This window comes from Micromesistius poutassou, assembly GCF_964030765.1.
Source record: "Micromesistius poutassou genome assembly, chromosome: 3".
Lineage (NCBI taxonomy): Eukaryota > Metazoa > Chordata > Actinopteri > Gadiformes > Gadidae > Micromesistius > Micromesistius poutassou.
Window position 1 is genome coordinate 10,003,042 of NC_140273.1, and position 8,593 is coordinate 10,011,634.

Below are 8,593 nucleotides of genomic sequence, written 5' to 3' on the forward strand. Positions count from 1 at the left end.
GGTACACCTCAAGTCAAAGGTCGGGAACCCCTGCTCTCCAGGGATCAAGGTTAATTGTTCAGACTCTGCAGCGGCAAGGGAAAGCAAGCTCTGCTGTTTTATACTATAAGATACTGATGATAGCTAGATTTAATTTGAGAAGAATAGCTTCAAAATGCATATCCAATTGTGAATTTACTCTTAGAAAAGGTGTTTAAATGATTCCTGATTAAATGATCATTAGTTATTAATTAAACAGCAATTCAATCCATCGCTAGATTTTCTTCGGGCGCCCCCCATTGCTCTTTAAATTTGGTAGACTGCGGAGCTCCTCGTCATAAACTGCCACACCCTCCCCCGATATCTGATTGGTGCTGGCATTCTGCAATATTTGGAAAAGGCTTTCAAAGGGTCGAGGCTCGAACTCAGAGATCAGGACGGACTCACAAGGTGTTTTGAGCCATTAGGCATGGCAAGGCAACTTTATTTATATAGCACTTTTCATACACAAGGCAGACTCAAAGTGCTTCACATATAAACATTGTCATACAATAAAAGACAATAATAGATAAGTAAAAACGGTGAACTTCTTCACAGCGTGGGGGGTAACGTCATCTATCCATTTTGTTGTTCATGTTGAAAGCTGTGTTACATTTAGTGGTCCACTACACTGGGTCGTCAGGCTAGAGGCTGGTGTAGGCCCTGACAGACAACAAAGCAAAGCCTGTGTTGTAGGAGGCTTGCGATCGCTCTGCCCAGTAACCTATATCGTGAAAATATATAGCTAGACTGTTCTTGGCCTAGAGACACTGGTCGGTTCCATCCCTATGGAAACCAGGACAACATCTAGTTGACAGGCCAAGGAACAGTGAATGGTTTTCTTATCTATATGAGAATGTGTTTTATCATAACAATATGAGTGAAAGATAAACTTTTCTCAATTGCAAGAAATTCAAGGTGTGACTGACTATTGCTCTATACCAGGCGCGTTACGTCCATATGGGTAGTGAACTACTTGCAAAAGCATGCTCCCAAAAAAATAGTTTGTAAATCATTTCTCCAAGTCTATTTTTAATAATGTGATTGTCATATTAAAGACCGGGTAAACCAAATTCAGTATTTTTCTTCTTATCATATTAATTAGGCCTTAAATGTGTCCCTCAAAACATGTAAAAAATATTTTTCCCATTCATCATTTCCTTGAGGAGCTAGGCCTCAGAGAATGTTCTGTGTGCAGGTTTAAAATGGGCGGGTCTACATCGAAGACCGCGTTACGTAAAGCGGTCATACTCACATAAACCCGCCCCCTGCTGCCCTCTAGGTATAAATACATTAACCGCGCACTAGCATTCTGTGGTTTCACCCGTCTATGGTTTTACCGCTCACGAGTCTGGTTTGAATTGTCAGTTTGCAGTTGGCTCTCCGGTGATGGGCGTGGTTTCCTGGCCTGCAGCGCACACGCCCCCACCGTCCTGAGCCAGGGATTACTGCTAATTTTTCATCAACTTTGAAGCATAATTTTATATACTTCGCGATTTTTTTAGTCCTTCAAATTTGGCAGGGTGGTTAATAATATATTTTCCTGTGGTATTATAAACTCAAAACCCATAATTATTTTTGGTTTACCCGGTCTTTAACTATAGTTTCTGTAGGCTTTCCAACTTTTTGGTCTGTTGACATCAAATTTTGGATGATGGTGGTGTGGGCGGCGTATTGGCGTATTGGCATATTGGCGTATTGGCATATTATGCCAATGCCATAATATGCCAATTCCCCACACAGTGATGTGCGCGGATGATTTTTTTTTGCTTGTGTGCTCGTGCCACCCCCCATGTGTCGTGACATTTTTGAATATTGGAGTCCCGGGAAGTGTGTCCCTGCTGTTGTCACTCTCTGGCTGCATGTGTCGACTGAACATCCACTTAACGACATCAATCAAAAGCAATCAATGCATTTGATCTGTCTGCCAACGGAATCATTCCAATTACTTACGCAAAAAATTAAGTGCTTCTTCCTAACAAAATTCGAGGAAATTCCCATTTCGAGTGCCAACTGTCAAGATGGGGCCAGATGTTCGGGAGCACATCGTGGGCGTTTTAGAGGCTAACACGGTGTCTCTCTGTAAAGTGTTTACTTATTTCACCTGAATGCCCAAGGCAGCCATTAAAGCTCTGTAGAACGGCTTTACTGCTGCAGTTTCCCCCAAGCTGACCTCCCCTTCGCAGCTTATTAGGCCCCGTCCACACGGGCGAAAACGATCCTTTTTCCTTTGATGCGTTTCAGAAATATCTCTGTAAAGACGGACTCGTTGCGAAAACGCATCGAGCTGTTCCTACATATTCAAGGCAGCTGTGGGCTCTGGTTCTCCACAAAAAAAATGGAGCGCATCAAACCTGCGCGCGTCGAGCCCATGCACGCTGTATATAAACATACAGTCGAGGAGGAGAAAGCAGTTGTTAAACCTTTTAGATTGAGCAGAATGACTTTTTAATGTACAGTTAGTAATTAAATTGACCAAAGGCTGTATTTAAAGCTACAAAAATAATACAAATAAAATGAAAAAAAAACAAAAAACGCAACTCTAAGGGCCCTTACATAGTCAACGCGAGCAACGCGCGTAAGCGACGCGAGTGACGCGAGTGACGCGCTTCCTTTCATAGTCTACACAGCATACGCAAACGTCGCGGGCAATGCATGACATGCAATACACCGCTCACGCCACGGGTGGCAGCAGAATCACTGGTGTTTTTGCGGGTGACATTTGCGGGTGACATTCCGGGTGACATTCCTATCAAAATGGCTACGGAAGAAGAGTGCATTTTATTGCTCCTATTACATCGGCGACGGCAACGCAGGCAGCGCAGAGATAGGCGGTGGTATGTGCGCCCTTTAAATACCACACGAGACCAGGATGGGGAATTTGTTTCTCTGGTGCTTCCAATGCGAAGCCTGGATGAGGAGAGGCATTTCCAGTACTTTCGGATGTCGGCGCCAAAGTTTGATGATCTCGTTTCGCGAGTCATCCGATATCTTCCCGACTCTCACCAAAACCACCGGAACCCGATCGGGGCTTCCCAAAGGCTTGCGGTTACATTGAGGTACCTGGCAACCGGCATCGGCCTGCAAGCTCTTTCGGCCAGCTATAAGATGGGCACCAGCACTGTGTCTGGCATCGTGGAGGAGATGTGTTCTGCCATCTGGGACGCCCTTCAGGGGGAGTACATGGCCTTTCCTTCCCGCGGTCAGTGGCAGGATATAGCGGAGGACTTTAGGAGGCAGTGGCAGTTTCCCCTGTGTGTCGGGGCGATTGACGGGAAGCATGTTCGAATCAGAGCTCCAGCACGATCGGGAAGTGACTTCCATAATTACAAAGGTTTTTTTTCAATTGTCCTTATGGCTGCTGCTGATGCCAACTATAGGTTCGTTTATGTCGATGTTGGCGCATACGGGCGTGAGAGCGATGGAGGTGTCTTGGGTCGCAGTGCCTTCGGATCCAGACTGGCAGAGGGCAACCTCAATCTACCCGCCCCTGCTGTCCTACCAGGCACCACAACACCCAGTCCTTTTTTTTTCCTGGGGGATGAGGCCTTTCCCCTACAGGTGAACCTGATGCGTCCCTATCCAGGTGAGAATAAAAATAATTGATAGCTGATGGAAATAAACGCAGGTAGCCTTTGAATAAAGCCCAGAAGCAATGACAAAGAAAGCACTTGTATCTCGTTTACTGATTATTATATATAATATTGTTAATGACGATCATACATCGGTCTAACGAAAAAACCATCGGTCTAACGAAAAAAAAAAAAAAAGCATAACCGGGCACAAGCAAAGGCTGTTTACCTGTTGTGCAATATAGCCAACCTTATGGCACTGTAGGCTATTCAGTTGCCGTGAGCCTATAATTCGCACCCCGACAATATATCATCATATATAGGCCAGAGGCCTTTCCACAGGATAATCTGATGCGACCTGTGCAGGTAATTAAAAACGAATTGGTAGCTGATGGAAATAAACGCAGGTCTCTTGGATAAAACACCCCAGACTACATTAAAGCAATCTGCATGTCCAGAGAAAGATTCGCGCACGGGTCTTGTATGGCTGGCTTCTGGTGTGTTAGCTTTACATATTTATTGTTTTAATTATATACATGAATTAGTCTAACGAAAAAATATTCCATAGCAGTGTAAAGTTGGAGTCAGCCAAGTCATCTGTTCTGTCATCTGTTCTGTGTTCCGGCATGACACTTATTTGTCTTCTCATTAAAGGCACTAACCTGCAGGATAGGAAGCGCATCTACAATTACCGACTGGCCAGGGCGAGACGCGTGGTGGAGAATGCCTTTGGCATATTGGCTGCGCGCTTTCGAATTTTTGGCCGTCCGATTGACTGCCAACCTGAAAAGGCGGTGAAGATTGTGAAGGCGTGCGTGGCTCTCCACAACTTCCTGGCATCCACCGAACGAGCCAGATACATGCCCGCCACCTTTGTGGATACGACCGCTGACACCGGAGAGGTCCAGCCTGGAGAGTGGAGGCAGCATGTTGCGGGGGACCGGAATATGGTCGACGGACCACGGTGTTCGGTCGGCAGAGCCAGACCATCTCAGAGAGCGGCACTTGTCAGGGAGCAGCTGGCTGATTATTTTTTGTCAGATGCTGGCGTGTTTCCCAACCAGTACAATGTGCTACGATTGGGCACTGACCAATAAATGCATATACATTGGTCACTTGGAAGCATGACTTTTGATTTATTAGTTATCACATTACAAATGTTAACTAATTTGGTTTACGTCAAACTCGTGAATTCATATCCATATAAAATGTTTATACAACGAGCTACTGCCCTGATAGATGAATTAATTATTTAAGTGTAGGCCTATAGCCAAAGCTATAGCGCATAATGTCCACAGAAATTATATAGTAGGAAACATTATTAGAGAAAAGGGGTTTATTTATCAATTAGGCCTACAGCAACTTGACCCACCATACACGCACGCAGTAAGCTATAAAACAAATTTAAAATGGTGTCAGTGGGCTATTTCATTATATCTAATTCACTAACACAGAACATGAACACAAAACATTACATAACAAATTCCAATAAGATAACACTAACCAAATAATTAATTAATTAATAACAGTAACAGAAGCAATATCGGGTGAAGTATAGATCATTAATTTTGCTAAAATTGCTCATAATCCCGCATCAGCTGTTTGATGTCGCGCATCAAAATAGCACTTTGCCGCTGTGGAAGGGTTCGCATAAACTGGCACAGGTAATTGGTAAAAGTGACGTGAATGTCATTCCTATCACGTTCCCTCATCCTCTCTCTCTCCCTCTCACTCTCCTTCTCTCTCTCCCTCTCTTCCACCCTTTCTCTCTCCCTTTCACTCTCCCTTTCTCTCGCCTTCTCCATCTCCTTCTCTCTATCCTGCCGAATTTCCTGCAGCCTATCGAGGAGGGCAGTCTCGCATGGGTCCATATTCGGCCTGACGCTTTTTCGTTTTCTTTTACGGGAGGCTGATGATGTCGGGGTAGGGGTATGAGATGGTGGGGTAACTGACTGAGGAACGGTCGAAACCACTGCAGTCGGGGTGGTGGGAGGGTGGGGTGGAAGAAGGGAAGAGGTAGAGGTAGAAGCCATCAGAGTGGTGGTAGGGTCAGATAGTGGGAAAGAGGTAGCAGAAGCCACTCGTGTTGGAGTGGTGGGAGGGTGAGATGTGGAAGAGGTAGAGGTTAGAGGGTCAGATAGAAGTGGAAATTGAGATAGGGATAAGGCGGGGTTGGGGGTAGATGGAGGTGCCTGATCTGCCTGCACATTAGGCCTAGGCCTTTCCTCCTCCTCCTCCTCCTCCTCCTCCTCATCGTCGTCTCCCTCGCCTGCCTACAGAAAGACACCTGTTTTCAAATGTCCTGACCAAGTAAATAGCCTACCATTACAAAATACATTGAAAACATAGTGTGTCTCTCTCTCTCGCTACTCGCGACACACACACACACACACACACAAACACACACACACACACACACACACACACACACACACACACACACACACACGTTGATTATGCCTACATACCGGAAAATTTGAGTCGGTCCTCCTGTGCCTTATGAACTCGCTCAACCAGCTAAGCTGGGTCAAGATTTTGGGGTAGCCGAACGTTACTGCACCTGCACCACTTCTGCACGCTACCTTCCACTTTTTATGCGCTCTTGCATATTTGTCCCGGACAGCTTTCCAGTCCGTTTTTACCTGTTTTACAGTTTTTCCCATTGCTATTGCAACCTCCCTCCATGCATTCTCCAAAGCATTCCTGTTGGAGTGCAATTGTGTCGAACTATCATATAAATGCTGATAAAAACGTATTTGCTCGCACAATTTCTCCTCTTCGCCCGCCATTTTATTCAAATATTCTACTGTAAATATATTGTAATGTACAATATTTGCAGTATCGCGCCCCCACCGACAACGCATAGTATTGCATGGATCGGCGCGTCGCGTATCAAAAATTGGGACGACACGTTTTGCTACGCATCGCCGCATAATGGCGGCCGAAGCGTAGCGATGCGTAGCCTTGCGGACGCGTATGCGTACCGATGCGTTGACTATGTAAGGGCCCTAATGGTGCCTTCTATTTGTCCACCCGACTCGATCTGCGAGTCGGATTTCCGAGTTACGAACCGGAAGTTGCAAATAGCACGCCCCCGAGGTCGTAAAAACGACTCGTCAACTCGTCTGAACTCAGAGGACCCCGAGTTCAGTAACAAAGATGGCTACTCCGAGCATCACATGAGTAAACATTGTGGTTTTCTACTATTTTAAGAACTTGTGTTTTTGTTGTAACCAAATGAAGAAGTCGTACACATAGCACTGTATACTGTTACCTATAGGCATGTCGTTACAGTCTTATTATGTGTTAAATACCGCATGCATGCGCCATGACACGCATAGCACACATAGAATGAATGCATGTAGCACCAGTAGCGCGGGAGAACAGAAAAGACAACGGCTCGCGTTTGGGAGCCGACTCCCATTGTTCACTTAAAAGAGCCGGCTCTTTGAGCCACACACACACGTACATGAACAAAGATGCACATAAACAGACAATGCTCATGAATAAAACCCTAACACAAATTCATACAGACTGACACTTGGGCGTATGGCATAAACACAATAATGAAAACCACTTTTGTAGAAGTTGAACCTTTGTGAGAAACATGGCGTGATTGTAATGATATGCTTAAAGAAAAACTACAGCCTCAGTAGTAAAAGACAGCCTCCATACTAAGGCCGGCTGGGAGTCCTGGGCTGCAGGCAGTTATGCACATGTCTTCCTCACAGAAATAATTGGTTTTAGAGCTCCTGTATTGGTCATATGGGGCTTGGTGAAAATAAAGGAGGCTTCATAGTGCACACCTGCCTTTATATGAACAACAACAATGCCTTCACCCTGTTAAACATGGTTAATAATGTTAGTACAGTATTACTGCGACTGCCGTCTGAGGGAGAGTCTCTATAGGCTGCCCAGAGCGGCAAAAAACTGCTTTTAATTCTCTGCCGAAGACTGCTGTAGGCATGTGCTTACTAGTTATAGAGGAGAGGGGGAGGCGAGGACAGAGTTCTTAGTTTCTGACCTCCTCCTACATCCGTCAGGAGGACAGAAGGAGAAGGGGGTCAGGAAGGAGGAGGTGACTCATGTGGACAACATCTCACCTATCACCCACCGCACATCACTTATCCTAATACATGACATACTACATAGACCCAATACAAAGACCTACTACCCAATACATAGACCGAAATACATAGACATACTACATACATCCAATACAAAGACCTACGACATTGACTCAATACATAACCCCAATACATAGAACCAATACCTAAACCCAATACCTAGACCCACTACAAAGACGCTAATAAAAATACATAGGCTCTAATAAATAAAGACAAAAAACAAAGACTCAAATACATTTAGACGCAAATATATTAAGATGCAAATATATTAAGATGCAAATATATTAAGATGCAAATAAATAGACACAAATACAAAGAGATGAAAATACAAAGATGCAAAAATATAATTGCAAATACATCATCCAAAATACATAGAAGCAAATACATAATTATGTAAATAGCGGATTGATAGATGGGTGGATGGATAATAGTTGTGCTGCAGTAGAACTTTTTGTAACTGTAAGCTTTGATTGTTTCCAGACTTACTTGTTAGTCACTTTGGATAAAAACGCATCTGCTAAATTACTAAAGGCCATGTAAACATAATGGTATGGATGGATAAACATAGAATGGTAGAGAGGTTGGACTAACGAGAGCAGACTGTTTGTGTATGGATGAAATAATGACGGGATGCACAGATTATGGATAGGTGAATAGACAACAAGGGGCACTGAAGGATCAACTAAATGGATGGGTGAGTTTATGGTGGGCTGAGAAAGGAATACACAGATGGAAGTCCCAGACCATGGCAGATGCTCCATGGGAAATCCCCGATAACAGGTCACAGTCTTTATGGCTAAGGCTTCTGGACCAGCTCTTAAAGACCTCATTTGAATTTGGAGGTGAACGCTATGGGAAATGTTCCTTTAAAGCAGG

General features: G+C 44.5%; 1 pseudogene across 1 annotated transcript; it reads left to right on the forward strand.

Moving 5' to 3' along the window:
• Nucleotides 1-3,298: 3,298 nt before the first annotated feature.
• LOC311340229 lies at nt 3,299-4,687 on the forward strand (annotated as a pseudogene). The gene is made up of 2 exons: nt 3,299-3,604; nt 4,245-4,687. The product of its transcript is annotated as an uncharacterized misc_RNA (transcript).
• The last annotated feature ends 3,906 nt before the right edge of the window (nt 4,688-8,593 follow it).